Raw genomic sequence first — 23,025 nt, forward strand, 5'->3', positions numbered from 1 at the left:
TGGGTAGCTCAGAAAGTTAAAAAGCAATAGGAAATAAAGTACTAAAGTAAAGAGGATTTTAAGTAGAGATATCTCAACATGAACTATAGTTAATAGGAAAATGGCATGGTCAAGTGAAGCTTGAGATATGCTTCAAAAGAAGAGCAGTTGACTAAGAATAGGAACAAGCAGGAGGGATGAATAACCATATATATCTACGTGATGTGAGCACTCAGTTATAGGCTAAAGGCACTGACTGTTGTCCATTGTAATAAAAAGAAAATATTTTTGTGTGTTCTTAGAAAATTAATGGCTTTACAATTATGTAGTCTATTTTTGAAATGTCAAAATACTTTACATTAAGGGAAGAGAAACAAGTTAGTTCATCACTAAAGAGAGTGGTTTAATGGGAAATTTCATCCTTATACTTCACAGTAAGAGAAGAGAAACAAGTTAGTTCATCACTCGAGAGAGTGGTTTAATGGGAAATTTCATCCTTTGTATAATGCTTATTATTGTGGTTTTTGAAAGTCCTATCCAAAATGTTGAAATAACTGTCTCTGTAAGTATCTTATCTATTCAGGAGGAGACTACACTAGGATATGAATACAATTAATTCATTACAAAGAACAAAAAAGTTTTAAAGGAAGACACTTGATGTTTTTATCCATTCTTTTCATTTGTAAGTACATGTAATTTATGACACTGTCAGGGGTTTCCAGAGAAATGGAAACAATATAATGTGTAGACAGACAGGCAGACAGACAGACAGACCAATAGCTAGATATGGATATAGATAGATTTATTTTAAGGAATTGGCTCACATAATTACAGAAAACAGCAAGTCCAGATTTTTCAGGATGGGGAGGCAGTCTGAAGGCTGTCAGGCTGGATACTCAAGCAAAGATGATATTGCAATTCAAATCCGAAGGGCCTCTGCTGCAGCATCCGCTCTTGCTGAGGGTAGGTCAGTTTTTTTTGTTTTGTTTTGTTTTTTTTTAACCTGGATATTCAATTTATTGAATGAAGCCCATCCACATCATGGAGAGTAATCTGCTTTACTGAAAGATCACCAGTTGAAATGTCAATCTCATCCATAATGTCCTCACAAAAACATACAAAATAATGTTTGGCAACATAATCTGGGTACCATGCCCAGCCTAGTTGACACATAAAATTAACTATTAGAGACACCTGATATATATATAGATTACAGGATATATGTGTGTGTGTGTGTATATATATATATATATATATATATTTATATATATATATATATTTATATATGAGGATTATATATATATCCTGTAATCCTAATGATAGAAGATAAGTCACTCACTCATTTTTCTAGTCCACAGGCTCATGTAAAATGAGAGGACTAAATTTTTAAGTTTCGTCCTATTCTAACCTTACCATGTCCTTTTCCCTAATATAGTGTTTTTCTCATTTTTCTATTCCTCTTCCCCACAAATATATTTTTTGTTTTTTGAGATGGAGCAGCACTCTGTCACCCAGGCTGGAGTGCAGTGGTGCGATCTGGGCTTACTGCAGCCTCCACCTCCCAGGTTCAAAGAGTTGTCCTCCTGAGTAGCTAGAAGCACAGGCACATGCTGCCACGCATGGCTAATTTTTGCATTTTTAGTGGAGACGGGGTTTCACCATGTTGGCCAGGTTGGTCTCAAACACCTGACCTCAAGTGATCCACCCACCTTGGACTCCCAAAGTGCTGGATTACAGCATAAGCCACCATGCCTGGCCTCCCGCAAATATAATTTTATAGATATATAACTAAGTAGAAGCAGGTGACAACGGATCTAATTATAAGAGGCAATGACACCAATTAGTGCTTGTTTTTAATCTATGTGAAGATAATACTCTCATCCATTGTTGGAAGAGTGTCTGAGCTAAATTGCCTTTTAATGCATGCTGATAGGTTTGAGCTCTCTTATTCTCTCAACTGGTTTACCTGAAACTAAAAGTACACATGGTGAGAACGCTTGCTATTATTTCAGTATAGACTGTGCCTTTAATAACTGGCATCTGGGAGATTTAAAGACCTTATTCACATTAGAGCTGTGTTCTCTAATCAACTGAGTGTGCTAGGCTAATGATCTAATGTTTGCCTGTATAGCTATCTCACTAGGATTCATGAAAAAATACCTTAGTAGCTGAAATACCAATCTCAAAAGGCAAAATGGTGTTAAACAGATCCTATCAAAATTTCAGGCATGAGTACTACATGCACAGTTGCTGAGAGCTCTTGGCTTTTCTGAATTAAGGAACAGAAAAGTAAGGTATTAAGATGTATAAGTATAAACTTATTTAAATTTCACAGTTATTAATACATAGTCCTATGTTTCTCATGTTTGCAAATAAGTTTCTACAGTCATTAATCAGCAATGGTGGTAATCAGCACTTTTTAAAAAACAAAGAGAACTTTTTTCCTAGAGTGCACTGGTGCCACTGAAGGTTTAGCCAGTGCCGCACGAATACTTGGCTCTGGGGATTTCCCTAAGACTCTGCCCTGTACGTACTCCTTAGACTCACTATCTTCATAAATAGGCTAATTGTCTTAGCAGGAAAGCATCTGAAGCAACTAGAGAGATTTCTTAAAAAAGATGATCAACATAAGTAGATTTGATGTTATAGAGAAGACTGATATAATTACACTCACATTTCTTTAAGAAAATTATTTATAATATGGGCATTGTCTAGTAGTAAATAATTTTAAAATAAATAGATACATTTTAATTTTATAAGTAAGGAAATCTAAACTTCAGACATTGTAAAATTAATTTAGCTAACTTTATTCAAAAGATCCATGTGATGTTCGCATAAGATTTATGGAGACAGTCTTCCTTAAAAATAATCATGTTGAGGTCATTTATCACAGAATATTAGAACATTCCAAAAGTGTAACCAAAATTGACTTATCAAAACTCAGGAAGTTTAACTAAAATTAATTTCCAAATAATAAATAGGTGTGTTAAGAACATTGCATATGTTTTATGTCCTTAGAGAATAATCTTCACAATGCAACAATCATCTTTGAAATATACTCATTCCTTGTAAAAGAAAAATTGTACACTGCAAACATAATGAGCAGCAACACCAAATATACTCGAAGCAAGACTTATTGTGCTTACACCATCAAAATTCTCCTTCAGAATTCTCCTGTTTAACATAACATTGTTGCTTTTGAAATCTTGGCCTTGAGATTTTGAAAACATGTCATATTGATAATGGATCCAAAATCCTAACGTCATTTTGGACTACAAGCAAAGTAAATATTCTGTTAACTGCTATGTAACAGTTAATTAACTGCTATGTCAGTTAACTGTCAACTGCTATGTGTCAGTTATGTAACTGATCCAGTAAAATATCCATATGTGCCTAAATTTTGATTTCTTTACTTATAAAGTTATGTCTGTAAGATCACCAAAAATTATCTTTGAATTTAATTCAGTAAGCATTTTTCAGTTTTTTTTTTCTTTCACTAACAAGTGGACAAAAAAAATACATGAATTGAGTGTAAGACTTCTGACCATTTTCTCTGGGTTATGTTTGTTGTTTTGCAGTTTAGCTTTCACATAGGTCTCTGGTGATATCCTTATTTCTGTGATTGTATTTGTACCTCTCTCTTTTCTGGCTTCATTTTGCAAGGGAAAATAATAGGTTCTTTCTCTCTTAGGTTAGGTGCGTTTTCTCCCTTGGGACCCTCATCTCCTATATGGATTCATTTGTTTAGTAATGACTCTTCTATCTAGCTCTTTGATCCTGATAAGCCACGCTCTCTTAAGTGCCATATATTCTGTTTGCCATATGATTTTGTGCTTATGGCACAAATCACTTATGCACTGTTATAAATAAGCAAAAGTTTATTGAAGATATGTGATGAGATGTCCAATAAAGATGTTTAAACTCACAAGAAAAAATCAGACAGTATTTCTTAGATTCCAAAGATCTGCCATGAGATTTCCATGACAATTTTTCATTTCTATCAAATCGTTTATTCATAAACTTGTTACCTGATTCCTTCATTAGGAACTCACTTATTACCAACTTTATAGATGAAATTGTAGATAGAAGATTCTAGGAACCTGTAAAAATTTAAGATAAATAATAATAATTTGCCAGTTTAGAAGTACCATCCTACATCTCAGTATTAACAACCTTATTTTTTTCTATACAGTACACAGAATGAATACAGTATACAATTTGAAGCTGCCTTTTAAATGTAGGAAATTAACATCTTTCTTACAGTTATTACAGAGAATTGACAGAAAGAGCTTATAATGCAGGCTAATGCATCATAATGAAGACTGATACATCATAGGCTGATTCTTGTGGATATAACTGCTAAGGTCTGAGTATGTCCCCCAAAAGTTGCATGTTAAAACCTAATTGCCAGTGTAATAGTATTAAGAATTAGGGCCTTTAGAAGTTGATTAAGTCATGAGTGCAGAAACCTCAGGGAATTAGGGGTCCTTATAAAAAGGCCCATGGAAGTGTTCATTCTCCTCTGCACTTCTGCCATGTGAGGTGCCAGCATTTGTCCTCTTTTTCTTTCTGCTCCTTCTGCCTTGTGAGGATGTAGCTTTCATCCTCTCCAGAGGAAGTAGCATTCAAGGCGCCATCTTGGAAGCACAAAGCAACCCTTGTTAGACACCGAACGTGTCGGCACCTTGATCTTGTACTTAGCCTCCAGAGCTGTGAGAAATAGATTTCTATTGTTTATAAATTACCAAGTCTGTAGTATTGTTGTAGTAGCACAAACAAAGACAGTAACAAAACTCATTTAACAGGAGGAGAAGAGCTCTCTTTTCTCTCCCCTATTTCATCTTGTAACATGCTTGCTCTTACTCTCTGCTCCAGCAACCCCTTCCTACAGTACCTCAAATGAGTCAAGCTTTTTCTTGCCTCAGGGTGTTTGGACATGCTATTCTCTGATTGAAATGCCCTTCCTCCTTATTCTTCACCTAGGTAATTCTCACTCATACTTTAGAAAGGACTGTAGTCAGCCTCCCAATGTAAGTAGTCTTATTATTATTCACTTTCATTGCATCTGTTTTTCCCACTTTAGTTTTCTTCAGACTTGGTTATCATATATTCCCTTATATGTTTATCTTACTCTAAACTGCAAATTCCATGAAGCCTGGGAAAATGTTTCATCATTTTGACTGCAGTGCCTAACATAGTTTAAGTATTCAGTAAGTATTTATTGAATGAATGAAAAATTTAATAATTATGGGAATTTCAACTCTCTAAATAGTTCCTATAAGATGCTTAAAGTAGAGCATAGGATAAAATCTTGACCTACTTTTCTGACAACCTCATTTCTTAAAGAGTAGGTAAAGTAATATGAGTATTTGCATTCCTTGATGTATATATGATAAATAAATACTCTTTAGTGATAAAAACCTTAGAGGAATATAGAAATAGAAAGGGAAGATATTAGTAAACATTGCTATAAAGTAAACTTTGTATTCACAGACTCATCTGTAAAATGGGAAAAAGGCCTGTCCTGCATATATTATATAGTTTTTGTGGAGGTCAAATAAGCTAAGGTAGATAAGTAAACTTTGGAAACTGAAAAGCCTTATTCCTCTATAACATGGTAGTAGCAGTTAAGGCCAGATTTAAGGAATAAACATTTCAAATATTCAAATAAATAACAGATATCAAAGGAAAAGGCTTTTAAAAATATAAATCAAAGGTTATATATTTAAGTTGAGTCATTTTATTTTAGCTTGAAATTGATGTGTTAATTATAGAAAAGTTATACAACTATAATATAAATGAATTTGAAATTGTCTTAATTTTATTACTTGGTCATAATTATTTTTAACATTTTGTAGATATTTTGACATTTAATTTTTATTGAGAAAATTGGTGCTCTGTAATTTATTTTTACTTGATGATATCATTTTTAATGGATGAATAGTGTTTCCTATGTTGAGCTATTCATTCATTCTTGCATCTGTTCATGGATCCAGTAATTGTCCATTGAGCACTTAGTCTATGTAAAGTACTGTACTTGGTCCTAGAAAGATGGCAGTCAAAATAGAAAATAACAAAAATTACTCCATTACACATTTAGTTGTAGTACTGACAAATGCTAGAAAGAGAGGTACATGCTGCAAGTGCATTTAATGTGATGACCTACTTGGAGAATGGAAAGTTAGGAAAGGCATATTTTGGGATGAAGTTTGAACGAGGAGGAGGGGTTAACTAAGCAAATAATCAGAAGACTGGCATATGCAAAGGCCTAAATGAAGGTGCAGGTAAATGGAGTGACTTTCAGAATGGAAACATCTGAAAATTAGACCACAATTTTTTACAAAATGAAATTCTGAACAACATCTTGAAAATTAATTACAGTTAGGGAAAACTGGAAAGTAGCATTAAAGAAATGAAAAAATGGGAAGATCTTTTAAACTGAGATATTAAAAAATGCCTAAGAATTATGAAAGAAGAAACATATAAGTAAAAAGTCTTACTCAAAGATCAATTCAAATGGTCTACAATTTGAATTCTATCAACTCCTAAGCAAAATTCGATTGGAATATTAAATCGAGCTGATACAGTATAGTTATTCCTTACCTTTTGGAAATAGACCATGCTAGTTATTGCATAGACCCAAAGCATTATTGCATGAATCCCAAAACCTGCACCACACGCTGTCTTCATAGATGTGTTTCTCTTTCACATGTATGTAGATGAGTTATTAGGTCTAATAAAATACAAATATGTTTAAAGGCATTACTTCTTCCTAAGAACTAAGCCATCCACCTTTCCTCCTAGCTATGTCACTGATGCTTAGGCCACCTGTCTTGTACTATGAAGATATTAGTTCCAGACTCATTGGCATTCTCTTTGGTTCTATTTGTCATAATTCTTAATGAAATTTAATATTGACATAGAGAATCCTTATAACACCTTGACCTCTTGGTTACTTGACATACTTTCCCCTTCCTTCATCCTAACACTGCCATTGTTCCTTATCTTCACTGATCCTTACCTTCACTCCATTAATTTCAAATTCTCATGTTATTCTATGATATGGAGATATTCATGGACAGATCATTCTCTTTGGGAACATTTTTAAGAATTAAGGAATGTATTATGTTTAAATTTGCATAGTGATTTGGGACTGACGAAACATCTTCTCCTGCATTATGCCTTAGATCATTCATTGGACATCTCTTGTTCAGTTTTTCTTGCAACTCTGATAATAAAGTTCAAGTTTGATATAGTTTGGCTTTGTGTCCCCACCCAAATCTCATCTACAGTTGTAATTCCCATGTGTCAGAGGAGGGGCCTATTGGGAGGTGATTGGATCCTGGAGATAGTTTCCCCCATGCTGTTCTCATGATAGTGAGAGAGTTCTCATGAGATCTGATGGTTTTAAAAGTGACATTTTCCCCTGCACCCTCTCTCTCCTGCCACCATGTAAGATGTGCCTTGCTCCCTTTCGCCTTCACCATGATTGTAACTTTCCTGAGGCCTCTCCAGCCATGTGAAACTTTGATTATAAATTACCCAGTCTCAGGTAGTTTGTTTACAGAGTGTGAAAATAGACTAATGCAAAGTTTAGCTCATATTCTTGAATTAGAATAATATCAGATGTCCTATAATATTACTTGAATCTTGTTCATGTACTTCCTAGATATTCTATGTGAGTCATAAAACCAACTTTTCAAAAATAATCATGTAAAAACTAGACTTCTGCCTATTTAAGCAATTAGGTAAACTAAAGAAAGTAGAGGAAAAATAGGATCTCGAAAGATAAGAAGATTTATAATTGGAACAGATAACACATATGTTGCTAGAATTGGGGAAGAATGATGTGATAAACAGTTAATGTTTTTCTATTAAGCTTGTTACACTGTTTTGTAAACCTTAAGATATCGCAATATTGCTCAAAGTATTCAACTTCTGTTCTGCACCCTAAATGGCTTAGAGCCAGTAATACTTCTTTAATTCACAGATTTAAGCATTTAATAGGTCCTCCATAAAGTGTGATTAGATAGCTAATTTTTTTTTTTTTTTGAGACGGAGTTTCACTCATGTTACCCAGGCTGGAGTGCAATGGCGCGATCTCGGCTCACTGCAACCTCCGCCTTCTGGGTTCAGGCAATTCTCCTGCCTCAGCCTCCTGAGTAGCTGGGATTACAGGCACGCACCACCATGCCCAGCTAATTTTTTGTAGTTTTGGTAGAGACGGGGTTTCACCATGTTGACCAGGATGGTCTCGATCTCTTGACCTCATGATCCACCCACCTCGGCCTCCCAAAGTGCTGGGATTACAGGCTTGAGCCACCGCGCCCGGCCAGATAGCTAATTTTTTTTAAAGACTCAACTATTTCAATAATAAATGTCAGCTCAGGACACTGCATAAATTAATGCCTGCATAAGAAAAAGCAGTTTGATTTCTCTTGGCAGAAAGCTGTTCTGAAACTCAAGAAAATATTGAAGAGCATTTGTGTTTTCTAAGGCACAGACATGTGTTTTTCAGTGCCATTAAGTCATTCATTCATTCAACACACATTTATTGAAACTCTGCTGTATGCTAGGGGCTGGACTAAGTTTTTGTGGTATAAAGATGAAAAGAGACATTCTTAACTTCCAGTCTAAGATGGGTGAGAGGCAGACAAATCAGGCAGCAATGGGGGTACAGAACTATTGCCATTATGTTGGAATTGTTATAAGAGAAAAAGCAGGAAAAATAGGCAGTCTGGTCGAAAGGAATTCAAGGAGAAGCATCATGGAGAAAAGATATATAACTTTTAACCTCGAGGATGAGTAACAGATAGCAAATGGGCTTAGGAGTGAGGTGAGGAGAGTGAGTAAAGTGTGTGTCTTAAAGTGGAGCTAGGCTGTGAGAATAAGGCCCATTTGAAGAACCAGAGAGATTAATTTGACTACAGCACAGCGTGGAATGGCAATAGGTGGGATAGGCAAGGCAGAAGCATATTGAAGAGCCTTATAAGATATATTAAGAAGGGACCCTGAAAGCCATGGGCCTTTTGATTTATACATAAGAAAAGAAAAACATGCATACATACCATAATATATACACTTTTAACAAATTTTTTAATGTACAGTACATTATTATTAACTATTAGCACATTCGAAATTTGGCAAGATCATTATTAGATGTGTTAAGATGGCTTAATCATTTTTCTTTTGTGTGTGTTCATCACTCTATTGATAGCCAGGCCTGGTTCAGCCAATCTTGCGGACTCCAGATGGCTGTCTGCTCATACGGTGCTGTATACTGCATTTATCACAGCTTTTTAAAAATACTTTGTAGATATTTCTTAGTGAATACACCTAGGAATTTCATATTTATTATTTAAATATTAATGCTGCAGCAAACATAATAAACTTCAAGGTAAAATGACTCTAGAGGAAGAGGCCAAGAAATAAAGATACAAACTAATTTTCCTAATTATATTGGCCTGGGAGGCTGATTTGTGTAATATGTGAAACTATCTAGGCAGGGAAACGTGATGGTTCTCAAAGGCCTTGGAAACTGCAAATCAAGCATGTTTTAGAATTTAGAAAATACAGAACCTGAGTAAAACTCTATTAACTTATTTCAAAAATGGAAACACAAACTGAGGAGGTTTACTTTGCTGTTCTGCCAAAGAGCTCGGGATTTATCGTCCAACGAGACTGTTGATTTGGCAATTGGCCCTCAGGCAGGTCTGACATTGGAATAATGCAGAACTCTTGATTCAGGTAATAGAAAAAGCAACACTTCGGGCACAGCATACATGACCAAGCGAGCACTGGAAACCTGGTGAGTTCCCTGTTTTCCACTTCAAAAGTGCTTCTCAGCCAGTTGAGTCACAGGCAGAATGACTTTTGTAGGATGTTGTTTCTTCTTCTGAGATAGAGACTGTTCCATTACACTAACTGGCTTCCAATGCCCTATCTCTATTATAATGGAATAGTCTTCTGTTCTCACTGAGAATTGAAGTCTTTTGTGCTTTGGTATCTTTAACTCCTTTTACCCCAACATCCAAGAAGAGAACTTAGAGTTGTTCATTCTTCGTGACGGCACATTTTCATTTCTCTGGGAATCACTCTACTCCCATAAAATACTCTCCTGAAGTACCTTCCAGACTGAGTGAGAACATAACAGCTTTCTTTGAATATCTGAAGAGGTGTGTACAATGGCAGCAGCAGGCTGGCCTGTGTTGTCTCGCATGGCAACAAGAAGACTGAGCATCTGAGCTGCACTGCGGACCACTGGGTTCAGCATCCAGCAGCCTCACAAGAGTGAATCTCTTATTTCTTCTAAGCAGAGTTCAGATGATCCTGTCAGGGAAGTAGCAAAAGAGATTACTACCTGGGAAACGTAGTAGGATTTGAATCTGATACTCTATGATTATTTTATTAAGGCATTAATGACATATACATTGCAACAATTTATCGACTTTATCAGCAGAATATAGTAAATTCAGAGTAGAATTAAGTGTTATATATTAAGGAAAAACATGTAAACATGTTCAATGTTATTTTAAAATAACTTTTGGCTTAAGGCATATTATTTAGGTACTATCTTTAGAACAATTAAAATTAATCACATATGCTCATCCATCTGCTTTATAATATCCAGGTAATAATACTCAGCATTTTAATCAATTTTAATTTAGTTAATACCCTCGCTTCCATTTTGGAGAGGAATGCAGCACAGTGGTATATAAATAATGACACTTTTTTATGGTGTTCAGCAAACATGTATTTGTTGAAACCTCATTAAAATGAGCAGAAGCTTTGAAGTTTGAGGTTGTCTAAAAATTTTTGCACATGCTGAACACAGTACACAATTCTAAATGTAAGGTGAGATGTTACAGTCAGGGAATCCAAAGTAGACAAAGAGGAGGGTTGTGGACAATAATTGAATGTTCTTTCTGCACTGAGGTTATATAAAAGAACAAAAATAAACAGAACATAGTTTCTGTCTCCCTTTATATCAAAGAAAACCCTTTAAACCTTTTAAGATTATGCATTTGTTGTTTAAATTGTATAAATTCAGTTGGATCTTTGTCGTGGAGGAATTTCATGTTCTAGTTTACTTATTTGGTTAAAATATTTATTGAATGCCTACCACATATCAGGATATACAAAGTGGATATGGAATGTATTACTTTTATATGAATTCCTGCAAAACCTTTCTGGACCCTTCTTTTGCCTTCAGCAAATACTCCTTTGAGTCCACCCTCCACACTCCTGCCAGAGTCATTCTTTTAGAACACAGATTGCCTCACTGTCATAGCTAAACTTTATAACAGTTCCCACTGGCAACCAAAAGAAACCCAAACACCTGTTATATCATCTGTTTTTATCTCCAGCCTTGTGCTATAACACTCCCTTTTGTGTTCTGTTTCACCCATCATAAATGACCTACTACAGATTTAAGAACAGTTATGTTTCCATGCCTTCATATATACCATTTCCTAGACCTTGAATGCACTTTTACTCATTCCTGCTTTTGCCATAGTGGATGGGATATATACTGATGACATTTCCTATTGACTTAATTTTTATTTCTCCTGAGAGTATCTCTTTAAAGAATAAAATTTATCCTTAGTGTCCTGGAATTGGTAAGCTAGTTCCTCTGGTGAAAGCAGAGTGGTTAGAAGAAATGATCACTGCGTATGAGAGGAGGAATGATACAGGGGAAGTATTTATGAAGAGGACTCAGTTTGTGAGGCTGACAAAATGCCAGTAGAAACCAAGTGGGAATCTAGCTTTCATTGGCAGTACTGACTGACTCCACCACCCAAGCGGTTAAAGTCACTCCTCCTTAGGTTGAGAACTTACACATATTTCTGCCTCTTTAAGTATTTTTCCGCACCTTTCTCCCAAGAATATTGTCATCTAGTATTATAATTAGCTTCTTATATTTCTGACTAGCCTGGTGTTTCTTAAAGGTAACTAGCCTCTACAAGGTTCTTGATGTGATTCAGTGAATGAATATCAGACCTTGCTTCTACAGAAAGTGATGAAAGAAAATAATGATGACTTTCTCAGTGTCAGACCTTATGGCAGGCACTGGCTAGGAAGGGAAAAAAAGACAATTAAGATTCCTTTTCTCATGGAGCTTAGTGTTTGTTGTTGAGTAGTGACAATTTTTATTTACTTATTTTTACTCTTTTTCCAGCTTTAAGGTATAATTGACAAACAAAAATTGTATATATTTGTTGTATACAATGTCATGTTATATACATTGTATACAATGTGATGTTGTATACATTATAAGTTGATTACCACAATCCAGGTAATTAACATAACTGTCACCTCACTCAGAATTTGTGTGTGTGAAGTGAGTACATTTAAGAACTACTCCTTTGCAATTTTCAAGTATACCATACATTATTATTAGCTATAGTCGCCATGCTGTACAATAGATCTCCAGGATTTATTCCTCCTGTCTAATTAAAACTTTGTACCTTTCGAGCAACATCTTCCCATTTCCCCCCTTTCCTACCCACTCCCATCCACTGGCAACCATCATACTGCTTCTCTTGTGAATTTGAATCCTTTAGATTCCACATACAAGTGAGGCCATGCAGTATTTGCCCTTCTCTGCCTAGTTTATTTCATTTAACATAATGTCCTCCAGGATCATCTATGTTGTCACAGATGACAGGATTTCCTTCTTTTTATAAGGCTGAATAGTATTCCATTGTGTTCTTCATCCATTAATGAATCGATGGGCATGGATTATTCCACATCTTGGTATTGTGAATAATGCTGCAATAAACGTGGGAGTCCAGATAGTCTTTGACCTACTGATTTCATTTCTTCCAGATATGTACCTAGCAATGGAATTACTGGATCATATGGTAGTTCTCTTTTTAATTTTGGGGGGGAACTTCCATACTGTTTTCATCATAGCTGTACTCATGTATACTCTCACTATAAGTGTGCAAGAGTTCTATTTTCTCCACTTCCTTGCCAACATTGTCTTTTGTCTTTGTGGCAATAGCCATTCAACTGGTGGGAGATGATATTCTTGTTTTGTTTGGTGTTTTGAGACAGAGGCTTGCTCTGTCACCCAAACTGGAATGCAGTGGTGCAATTTTGGCTCACTGCAACCTCAAGTTCCCAGGCTCAAACAATTCTCATGCCTCAGCCTCCCAAGCAGCTGGGATTACAGGCCTGCACCACCACACCTGGATAATTTTTGCAGATCAGTAGAGATGAGGTTTTGCCACATTGTCTACGCTGGGCTTGAACTCCTGGTCTCATGTGATCCATCCTCCTTGGCCTCCCAAAATGCTGGGATTACAAGCATGAGCTACTGCTTCCAGCCTGTGAGGTGAAATTTGATTGTAGTTTTGGTCATTTTTTTTCTTTTTCTTTTTCTTTTTAGGCTGAGTCTCATTTTATTGCCCAGGCTGGAGTGCAGTGGTGCTATCTTAGCTCACTGCAACCTCTGCCTTCCATGTTCAAGCGATTCTCATGCCTCAACCTCCCAAGTAACTGGGACTACAGTCATATGCCACCATGCTTGGCTAATTTTTTGTATTTTTAGTAGAGATAGGATTTCACCATGTTGGCCAGGCTGGTCTTGAACTTCTGGCCTCAGGTGATATGCCCTCCTTGGCCTCCCAAAATGCTGGGATTATAAGCGTGAACCACTGCACCCAGCCTGATTGTAGTTTTGATTTGCATTTCCATGATAATTAATGATGGTAAGCATTTTTAATATTTTAATATTTATTAGCTATTTGGATGTCTTCTTTTGAGAAATGTTGATTCAGGTCCTTTGCCAATTTTCTGTTGAGTTAGTTCTTTTCTTGCTATTGAGTTGTATAATTTATTTCTGTATTTTGAATATTAACTTCATAGCAGATATGTGGTTTGTAAACATTTCCCCCATTCCATAGGCTTTCTCTTCGTTCTGTTCATTCTTTCCCTTGCAATGTAGATGCTTTTAATTTGATACAGTCCTATTTGTCTATTTTTGGTTTTGTTGCCTGTGCTTTTGGGGTCATATTAAGAAAAATTATTGCTCAGACCAATGTCAAGAAACTTTTCCTTATGTTTTCTTCCAGGAGTTTTAGGTCCTACATTTATGTTATTAATCCATTTGAGTTTATTTTTGTATATATTAATAACATGAGATAAGGGTCTAATTTCATCCTTCTACATCGTAGGTAGCCAGTTTTCCCAATACTATTTGTTGAGGAGACTGCCTTTTCCCCACATTGTGCTTTACTGGCGCCTTTGTGGGACATCAGTTGACCATAAATGTGTTGATTTATTTCTTGTCTATCTATTCTGTTCTATTGGTCAATGTGTCTGTTTTCATGGGCAGACAATTTTTTAAAAGAGAGGATCACAGGGAAATATTACTTGTAATTAGAATATGATACGATGATTGCTATTATGAGGTTCTTTACAATGCTGAACATATGATTAGCTTTGCCTTAGGGATAATTAGGTGGATAAGATTAGATAAAAGCGGTATTTTATATGAAAGCATGTTTAAAAGCATGGAGATGTAAATGTATATGTGTATGTGTCTTCAGAAGTATGATTTATAATTCACCATGGCTACACTGAGACTAGAATGTGAGACATATTTATTTAATGACATTTCTGATCCAGGATTATGATTCTAGTCCAAATATCTCCAAATCCTCTAGCCTTTCCAAACCTAGTGCAATACGGCAAGACTGCAAGATCCATGAGAGCAGGGAATGTGTCATTGACTTGCGTTTCCTAATGTCTCACAACATGCTTAGTCACCGTAGTTCCAGAGTTATATTTCTGATTTTCTCTTAGCTGGTCTGTGAGAGCATTTCTGTGGTTACAGTCACTGTTGTATAATCAACTGTGTCCTGTGTGTATGAGAGCACTTTTTTTTTCAGACAGAGTCTTCCGCTATTGCCCAGGCTGGAGTGCAATGGCGCCGTCTTGGCTCACTGCAACCTCTGCCTCCAGGATTCAAGCGATTCTCCTGCTTCAGCCTCCCGAGTAGCGGGGACTATGGGTGTGTGTCACCACACCGGGCTGAGTTTTTGTATTTTTAGTAGAGACAGGTTTCACCTTGTTAGCCAGGATGGTCTCGATCTCCTGACTTCGTGATCTGCCCACCTCAGCCTCCCAGATTGCTGGGATTACAGGCGTGAGCCACTGCACCCAGCTGAGAGGCCAAGAGCACTCTTAACATGTGCTTACAATCTGGAGAGTTTGAGAAAAAGTGGGATTTTAAAATATTTTTCCTTCGTCTGGCATTGATTACTTCAGATATTCTGATTAGGATAAGTCAGGGACTATTCTCAAATATTAAGATTCTTTTTCTTCAAGGAAATTGAATGTTGGTTAGAACTACAGGTTCAAGGCTAGGGAAAGCATCTTTCTTGTAAAATAGATACATTTCAAATAACAGGTTCCTTTTCCTGTGGGCAGAGAAAACCGCCTTGTTTAAGTAAAGCAACTTGATCTCTTCAAGAAATTAAAAGATGTTTTTCTTTAAAACTATCTTTGATTTAGCGATGTAATACTTTAAACGTACTCCTGAATATGGATTACAATCAAGTCAGTTGGAGTATCTATATTCGGTCTTAACGCTGGTTTAAACTTAGAGTCACAAATGTACTTTGTAGAATTCTGGCATGATGCACACTAGCATTATCATTTATTTTTTTCTCTTGGATATTCACATTAGTTAAGGGTAAATATTTCTTTTAAAATGTAATAGAGGAGACAGCAGTCATACAAATAAGTTATATAAAAACAATAAAAATAAATCATAAAACTTAACAATACTTGAAACTATTATCGTTTTGAGGCCAAACATCCCATTCTCATCTATTCTTTTATCAGCCCTGTTACCAGCATGTGCACTTACATCCTCAAGACCTAGGTAACCTTTGTTTTTCTCATAAAATATAATAGACAAATAACTTATATTTCAGGTTGACATTATTTCCCTGTAGAAAACCACATTTTTACTCAGTCTCTAAATTTTGAATCTAAATTGCTATAATCACCATATTTCATATTTTAGAATCAAGACACTTATAGAATAAACCTAGGGAAGCTTTATGAAGCCTTTTAGATTTCAAGGCAAACAGCATTTCAAAGACACACTACGTTTCTGGGGTTAAAACAACTTTTTAATATAAATGGACATGATCTGGAAAAGGGAACAGTGTGTTGTCAACATCAAAAGAATGTGGCATTGCCTTTCCAAGACAAGGCCCATTTAAAGTCATTTCTTAAAGCAGGTCCCATTTATAATGAGGTTAAAAGTAGTTAGTATGTTGTTATGTGGGTTTTGCTGCATGGATTTGTGCATAATCAGAAATTCTAATCATAAGAGGCCAGGAGAACATTATAATTGCAGAAGAGGGAGGGCCACCATGTGTCAAAGTCTCAGAAGGGAAATAGAGATTTATCACATCAGTGGTGAGGCAGGTGATAGATGAATGGGGTGATTTAGTGTCACTGCAGTGAATTTAGTGAGAAAGTGAAAGACGGCCTTTAGGAGGCGTCTAAGAAAGAGTTAGGAATTTATGAACTAAAATATGTGTTAAAATGTGATTTATCTCAGGAATCTTACTTCAATTATAGCCATAGCCTTATAGATGAGTCCAGACAATATTTTAATAAAAACCTTTCGGCCGGGCATGGTGGCTCAGCCTATAATCCCAGCACTTTGGGAGGCTGAGGCAGGCAGATCACGAGCTCAAGGGATTGACCATCCTGGCCAACATGGTGAAACCCCATCTCTACTAAAATTACAAAAACTATTTGTACCTGGTGATGCATGCCTATAGTCCTAGCTACTTGGGAGACTGAGGCAGGAGAATTGCTTGAATCCGGGAGACAGGGGTTGCAGTGAGTGGAGATTGTGCCACTGCACTCCAACCTGGCGACAGAGCGAGATTCCATCTCAAAAACAAACAGAAAAAAGAAAAAACAAAAAAAGAAACTTTTCAAGCCAATTGAATGTGCATTACCACCATGAACTTCTGCACAGCTGCAAGCATTCCAGATTTCAGGTTTATGCCTGTGTGTTCCATGAAGGTAAAGATCTCATTACACATTAAGTTTTTCTTTCTGTTAACAGAAATATTTGTGAAATAACACATGAACAAATTTAGATTTGTTTTCTTTATTCCTGAACCTACATGCCTCCATCTGTATCTAATTATGTGTTGTGAATGTTCAGAGGCAGTCATGGTAAAGAGCAAAAGCCCCAAGGAGAAGACCAAGAAGCCTCTGTTTGTTGCTACATTTTCTTGTATTTAAAAAACACAACTTTGGGGCTGGATGCGGTGGCTCATGCCTGTAATCCCAGCACTTTGGGAGGCCAAGGTGGCCAGATCACCTGAGGTCAGGAGTAAAAGACCAGCCTGGCCAACATGGTGAAACCCCGTATCTACTAAAAATACAAAAATATTAGCTGGACGTGGTGGCACGCACCTGTAATCCCAGCTACTCGGGAGTCTGAGGCAGGAAAATCACTTGAACCTGAGAGGTGGAGGTTGCAGTGAGCCAAGAATGCCCATTGTACTCCAGCCTGGATGGCTGAGATTCTGTCTCAACACACACACACACACACACACACACACACACACACACACACACACACAGAGATTTGGAAGGGGAGCACTGGATTGGAAAGAGACAAATTTGAAGGTCCTTCTTGTTCTAGCATTCCATAAAATAAGAAAGCGACTAAGACTCTATTTTATACCTTTAGTGAAAAATAACAATAGCAACCAAACACCGAATCACACACATCAAAACATTAGCACATAATATAAATAAAATAGTAAGTAGGTTTACTGATTTTTTTATGTTTATGTCATCATGCATGCATATTCTATATCTACATATTTGATGTAAAAATTACACTGTGTCTCTACCTGCACTGCAAATATTTTATTAGGTCCCCATTAGGATGGTTATTGTTAAAAAAGAAGAAGAAAACAGGTGTTGGTGAGGATATGGAGAAATTGGAAACTTTGTGCATTGCTGGGGTAATATAAAATGGTATAGCCACTGTTGAAAATGGATTGGCAATTCCTAAAAAAAGTGGTATATAGAACTACCACGTGATCTAGCAATTCTATGTCTCAGTGTATACTCAAATACAAGCAGAGATTCAAATAGTTATTTGCAGACCAAGATTCACAGCAGCATTATTCATAGTAACTGGAATGTAGAAGCAACCCAAGTATCCACTGAGAGATGAATGAAAAAACAAAATGTAATGTATATTCAGTGGAACAAAATGTGATGTATATACGATATTTAACCTTTAAAAGTAAGTAAATTATGACAGATGCTACGAAATGGATGAAACTTGCTAAGTAAAATAAGCCAGTCACAAAGGGACACTTACTATAATACTTCAGTTATATCAGGTACCTAGACTAATCAAATTCATAGAGACAGAATGCAGAATGTAGAATGCTTGAGAGAAGCGGAAGGAATGGGAAGCTAGTGTTTAATGAATACAGAGTTTTCACAGGGGAAGACAAAAAAAATTATGAAGTGGTAATGATTATACAACAATGCAAACATATTCATGTCACAGAACTGTGCACTTAAATGATTTCAATAGTATAATGTTATGCCTACTTTACCACAATAAAATATTCTATTAATATAAAAATAATTAATATAGAAGTTCCAATTACACTTTGGAAACTGAGTCACTTTAGTTGGCTTCCTTTCCTGACTACATTTTCACTTTTTCATTATAATGGAAGTCATTGGAAGAAAGTAAGAGAAATAGATGCTGAATAAGCAAAAGTAGCAAATGCTGTCTACACCGTAGCTCCAGAGCAGGATGCAGAGTTGAGGTAGCTGCAAACGCTAAAAAAACAAGTCAGGAGGATAGAGTTCTGGCAATCAGAAGCAGAAGGCTTGTGGATTTTACGGAAGGATTGAGAGGGCTTTTGTGAATAATGTCTTTTAGTTTTAGATTATCTTTCTCCAATCATAAAATGGGAGACTCATCAGATACTATTTATAGTTTTTGAATCAGTTTCAATCATCATACAACCCCTATTAATTCATTCAGCATTTTGATTCTCCCTCAAGATTGCAAGATCCTTTTGAATATAATTGATCCTATTTTTATTCCTACATTCCTTGTCATTTATAGTAATAATTTATTATTAATGAAAAAATGAAGGCAAACTTTGTAACACAGTGCTCATCTTATCAGAATGTGCAGTTCGGGGAAATATTGATTTGCTTATCAGCTGAACAATCGATATATATCTTAATTGATGAGTTGAACTATCTGGTCAATTCAGGAAAAATATTCAGAGATTTTGTCAATCTACAAGTGCAGAATAAAATATCAATTTTGGAATTGAACCTCCCACAAAATAGCAATGCATAGAGAAAGATAAGTCATGAAAACAAATGCCAGACTCTGTGTTAAAGCACTTTTCATGAATTATCTGATTTAAATTTCACAACAAATTTTGAGATAAGTATTTTTATGTTAAAGGTGAAGTAATCCAAAGATATATAGTTAAATGTTTTTCCCAAGACCAAAATAACTATTAGATTAATAGTTTAAACCCAGAGAAGTGAATCCATGACCTATGGGGTTTTAAAAGCAATGCATATTTCTTTCTTTCTTTCTTTCTTTCTTTTTTTGAGACAGAGTCTTGCTCTGTCGCCAGGCTGGAGTGCAGTGGCACAATCTTGGCTCACTGCAACCTCCGCCTCCTGGGTTCAAGCGATTCTTCTGCCTCAGCCTCCCGAGTATCTGGGACCACAGGTGCGTGCCACCACGGCATATTTCTTAACTGGGTGGCATGAGAAGCAGAAGACCAGGAAGTTCTAACTGCATAAACACTGGACCACTCCGCACGTGTAACTTTTTAACTCAAAGATTTGTGCTAACTCTACAGTGACTATTCGTGAGAACCTTATTAGGGGTCACAGATTTCACAGCTTTTTCTTTCTGTTTTAAAAAGTGAACATTTTAGTGGTTTTCAGTAGTGAAATAGCCATTTAAGGTTTATTAAGAGCATCTGTAAGCCTGAGGCTTTTTGTGGAATGCTATGGGAACAGATACATATTTAAAATAAAAGTGACAGGACTATTCCTGTAAAAGAGGAGCTAAAATATTTCGGTAGGAAAAAGTTGAGGTTTTTAAAACAGATAGTTAAAAGTAGCTTTTTCAATAAAATAAAATGATTTAACTTTTTAAAGTATGTAATTTAGTTATTCATGCCAAAAAATTAAGTATACATGAGTTCTCATTTTAAGTCGTTACTTGAAAATATTTCTCCTTGCAAAGCACCCTTTACTGGGGCAGCCTTGTATGTAGCTTTTCAATATGCTAGACACACACGAGGTGCCTAATACCACTAACCAGGTGTAAACTCATTGGTAATTACTGTCTAGCCTATTTAACTCGTTTGGTTACAGTGTGCTACTACTGAGTTCTAGCTGATCACTTCATTCCTCCAAAGCTAAGGCTTTACACAACCAAAGCATAGCTGCATAGACCCATTCTCCACATCTTTAACCCAGTTTGACTCTTGTCCATATGTGTTATGTTGATTAGGGCAAGAAAATCTCCATTATGGAAACAAAATAAACTAAATAAAACAAATAAAGATCACCACCTCAACTCCCACCAGGTGACTCAAAATATAAAGCCTGATTTACCAATACTATTTTTACTTTATTTCTACATTATTTGATAAAGCCATCAGTTTGATCATTATGTTCTATTTCTGAAGTTGTTTCATGATGAATAACAGAAATGTAGGAAAACACCACCATGAATATACATCTCAATAATTCATCATAAAGAAAGCCCTCTCATTTAACCATCTCCAAGGTAAGCACGATAATGCTTTCTAACATTCTCTTCTGTTTTTTCTAGTGTTTGGCTCTATGAATAAGTGTACAGTCACATTTCTGTTGGTATATACTGGGAAATGGGAATTGCTGCATCATAGGGCAGATTTAGATTCAGTTTTAAAACAATAGCAAACCATATTGCAACATTGATTATTTTATTGTACATTCCTACTTGCAGGGTAGGAGAGTTTCCATCACTCACATCCTTGCCAACCTTCTTATAAGTAACCAGGATGAGTTTTATTACCGTATCAATATGACAAATACTTTCGTTTAATTTGGGACATTTCATACATTTACATTCAATATAGTTACTGCTATGTCTGTAATCTCACTCTTCGCTTCACATGTGATTCACCTAGCTTTTTCTCTGGTTAATGAGTGTCAAATCTTATGTTTTGCTTCCTTGCCTTTGCCTTTCCATCTCCTATTCTAGGTTCATGAAAGATGCTGGGGTAAAAGTAGCCCCACATATAATTTTTTTTTTCTAATTCAGCAACTCAGACTTTATTCTAGATCTTCTGCAAAAAATAATAATAATAATAATAATAAAATAAAAAACAACCCTGCATAACAAGATCTCCAGTTTATTGTACACATTAAAATGTGAGGACATATAATTTTTAAAAGCATTTGGTGCCTTTTGTGTGCTAGGCATTTCATAAATCTTATCTCATTTTTCTCTTCAAAAAAATTTACATGAGAGAGAGGATAAAAAAAAAGAGAGAGGGAAAGAGAAAGAAGTCACACCACATGGTCAAGATGTAGGAAGCTAAAGAAGGCATTATGACCCAGTTTATTTAATTTTTAAGTCTGTACAATTTTCATAGCATCCCGTGGTCTTTTATTAGTAGATTGTTTACATCCACTTTTTAAATATAAAAAAGATACAAAATAATCATAAAGGTAATATGTTTTATGATTTTAGTTAACAAATATTCAATAGAGAATCCTTTCCCCATTAATAGTTTTTGTCAGGTGTGTAAAAGAGCAGATGATTGTAAGTGGGTGGTCTTATTTCAGGGTTGTTTCTTCTATTCTGCTCCATTGGTCTATGTGTCTGTTCTTGTACCAGTACCATACTGTTTTGATTATTTTAGCCCTGTAGCATAGTTTGAAATCAGGTAGTACGATGCCTCCAGCTTTGTTCTTTTTGCTTAGAATTGCCTTTGCCATTTGTGCTCTGTCTTGGTTCTATATGAATTTTTAAATAGCTATTTCTAGTTCTGTGAAGAATATCATTGGTAGCTTAATAGGAATAGCATTGAATCTATAAATTGCTTTGGGCAGGATGGACATTTTAATAATATTGATTCTTTCCATCAACATGGAATGATTCTGCATTTGTTTGTGTCATTTCTGATTTCTTTCAGCAGTGGTTTGTAGTTCTCCTTGAAGAGGTCCTTCACTTCCCTTGTTAGCTGTATTCCTAGGTATTTGATTCTTTTTATGGCAGTTGTGAATGGGAATACATTTGTGATTTGGCTCTCAGCTTGCCTGTTGTTGGTGTATAAGAAAATGCTAGTGACTTTTACGCATTGACTTTGTATCCTGAGACTTTGTTGATGTTGCTTATAAGCCTAAAAATCTATTGGAGTGAGATGATGTGGTTTTCTAGGTATAGAATTATGTCATCTTCAAACAAAGATAGTTTTACTTCCTCACTTCCTATATAAATACCCTTTATTTCTTTATCTTGCCTGATTGCCTTGGCCAGAACTTCCAATACTGTTTTGAATAGGACTGGTGAGAGAGGATATCCTTGTCTTGTGCTGATTTTTAAGGGGAATGCTTCCAGCTTTTGCCCAATCAGTATGATACTGGCAGTGGGCTTGTCATATATGGATTATTATTTTGAGATACATATGTTCTTTCAATACCTAGTTTACTGAGAGTTGTAAACATGAAGTGATGTTGAATTTTATCAAAGGTCTTTTCTGCATCTATTGAGATAATCGTATGGTTTTTGTCTTTAGTTCTGTTTATATGATGAATCACATTTGTTGATTTGCATATTTTGAACCAACATGGCATTCTGGGGATGAAGGCTACTTGATTGCAGGGGATAAGCTTTTTGATGTGTTGCTGGATTTGGTTTGCCAGTATTTTGTTGAGGAATTTTGCATTGATATTCATCACGGTTTTTTTTTTTTGTTTTTTTTTTTT

The 23,025-nt window shown here is 35.8% G+C and overlaps 1 long non-coding RNA gene across 3 annotated transcripts in view; it reads left to right on the top strand.

The window, feature by feature from the left end:
- The window catches only part of LOC108288679, a 275,217-nt gene that overhangs the window by 143,304 nt on the left and 108,888 nt on the right, over positions 1-23,025 (top strand). The gene's annotated exons all lie outside the window — the stretch shown is intronic.

The sequence above is a fragment of the Cebus imitator genome, unplaced genomic scaffold, assembly GCF_001604975.1.
Source record: "Cebus imitator isolate Cc_AM_T3 unplaced genomic scaffold, Cebus_imitator-1.0 Scaffold381, whole genome shotgun sequence".
NCBI lineage: Eukaryota > Metazoa > Chordata > Mammalia > Primates > Cebidae > Cebus > Cebus imitator.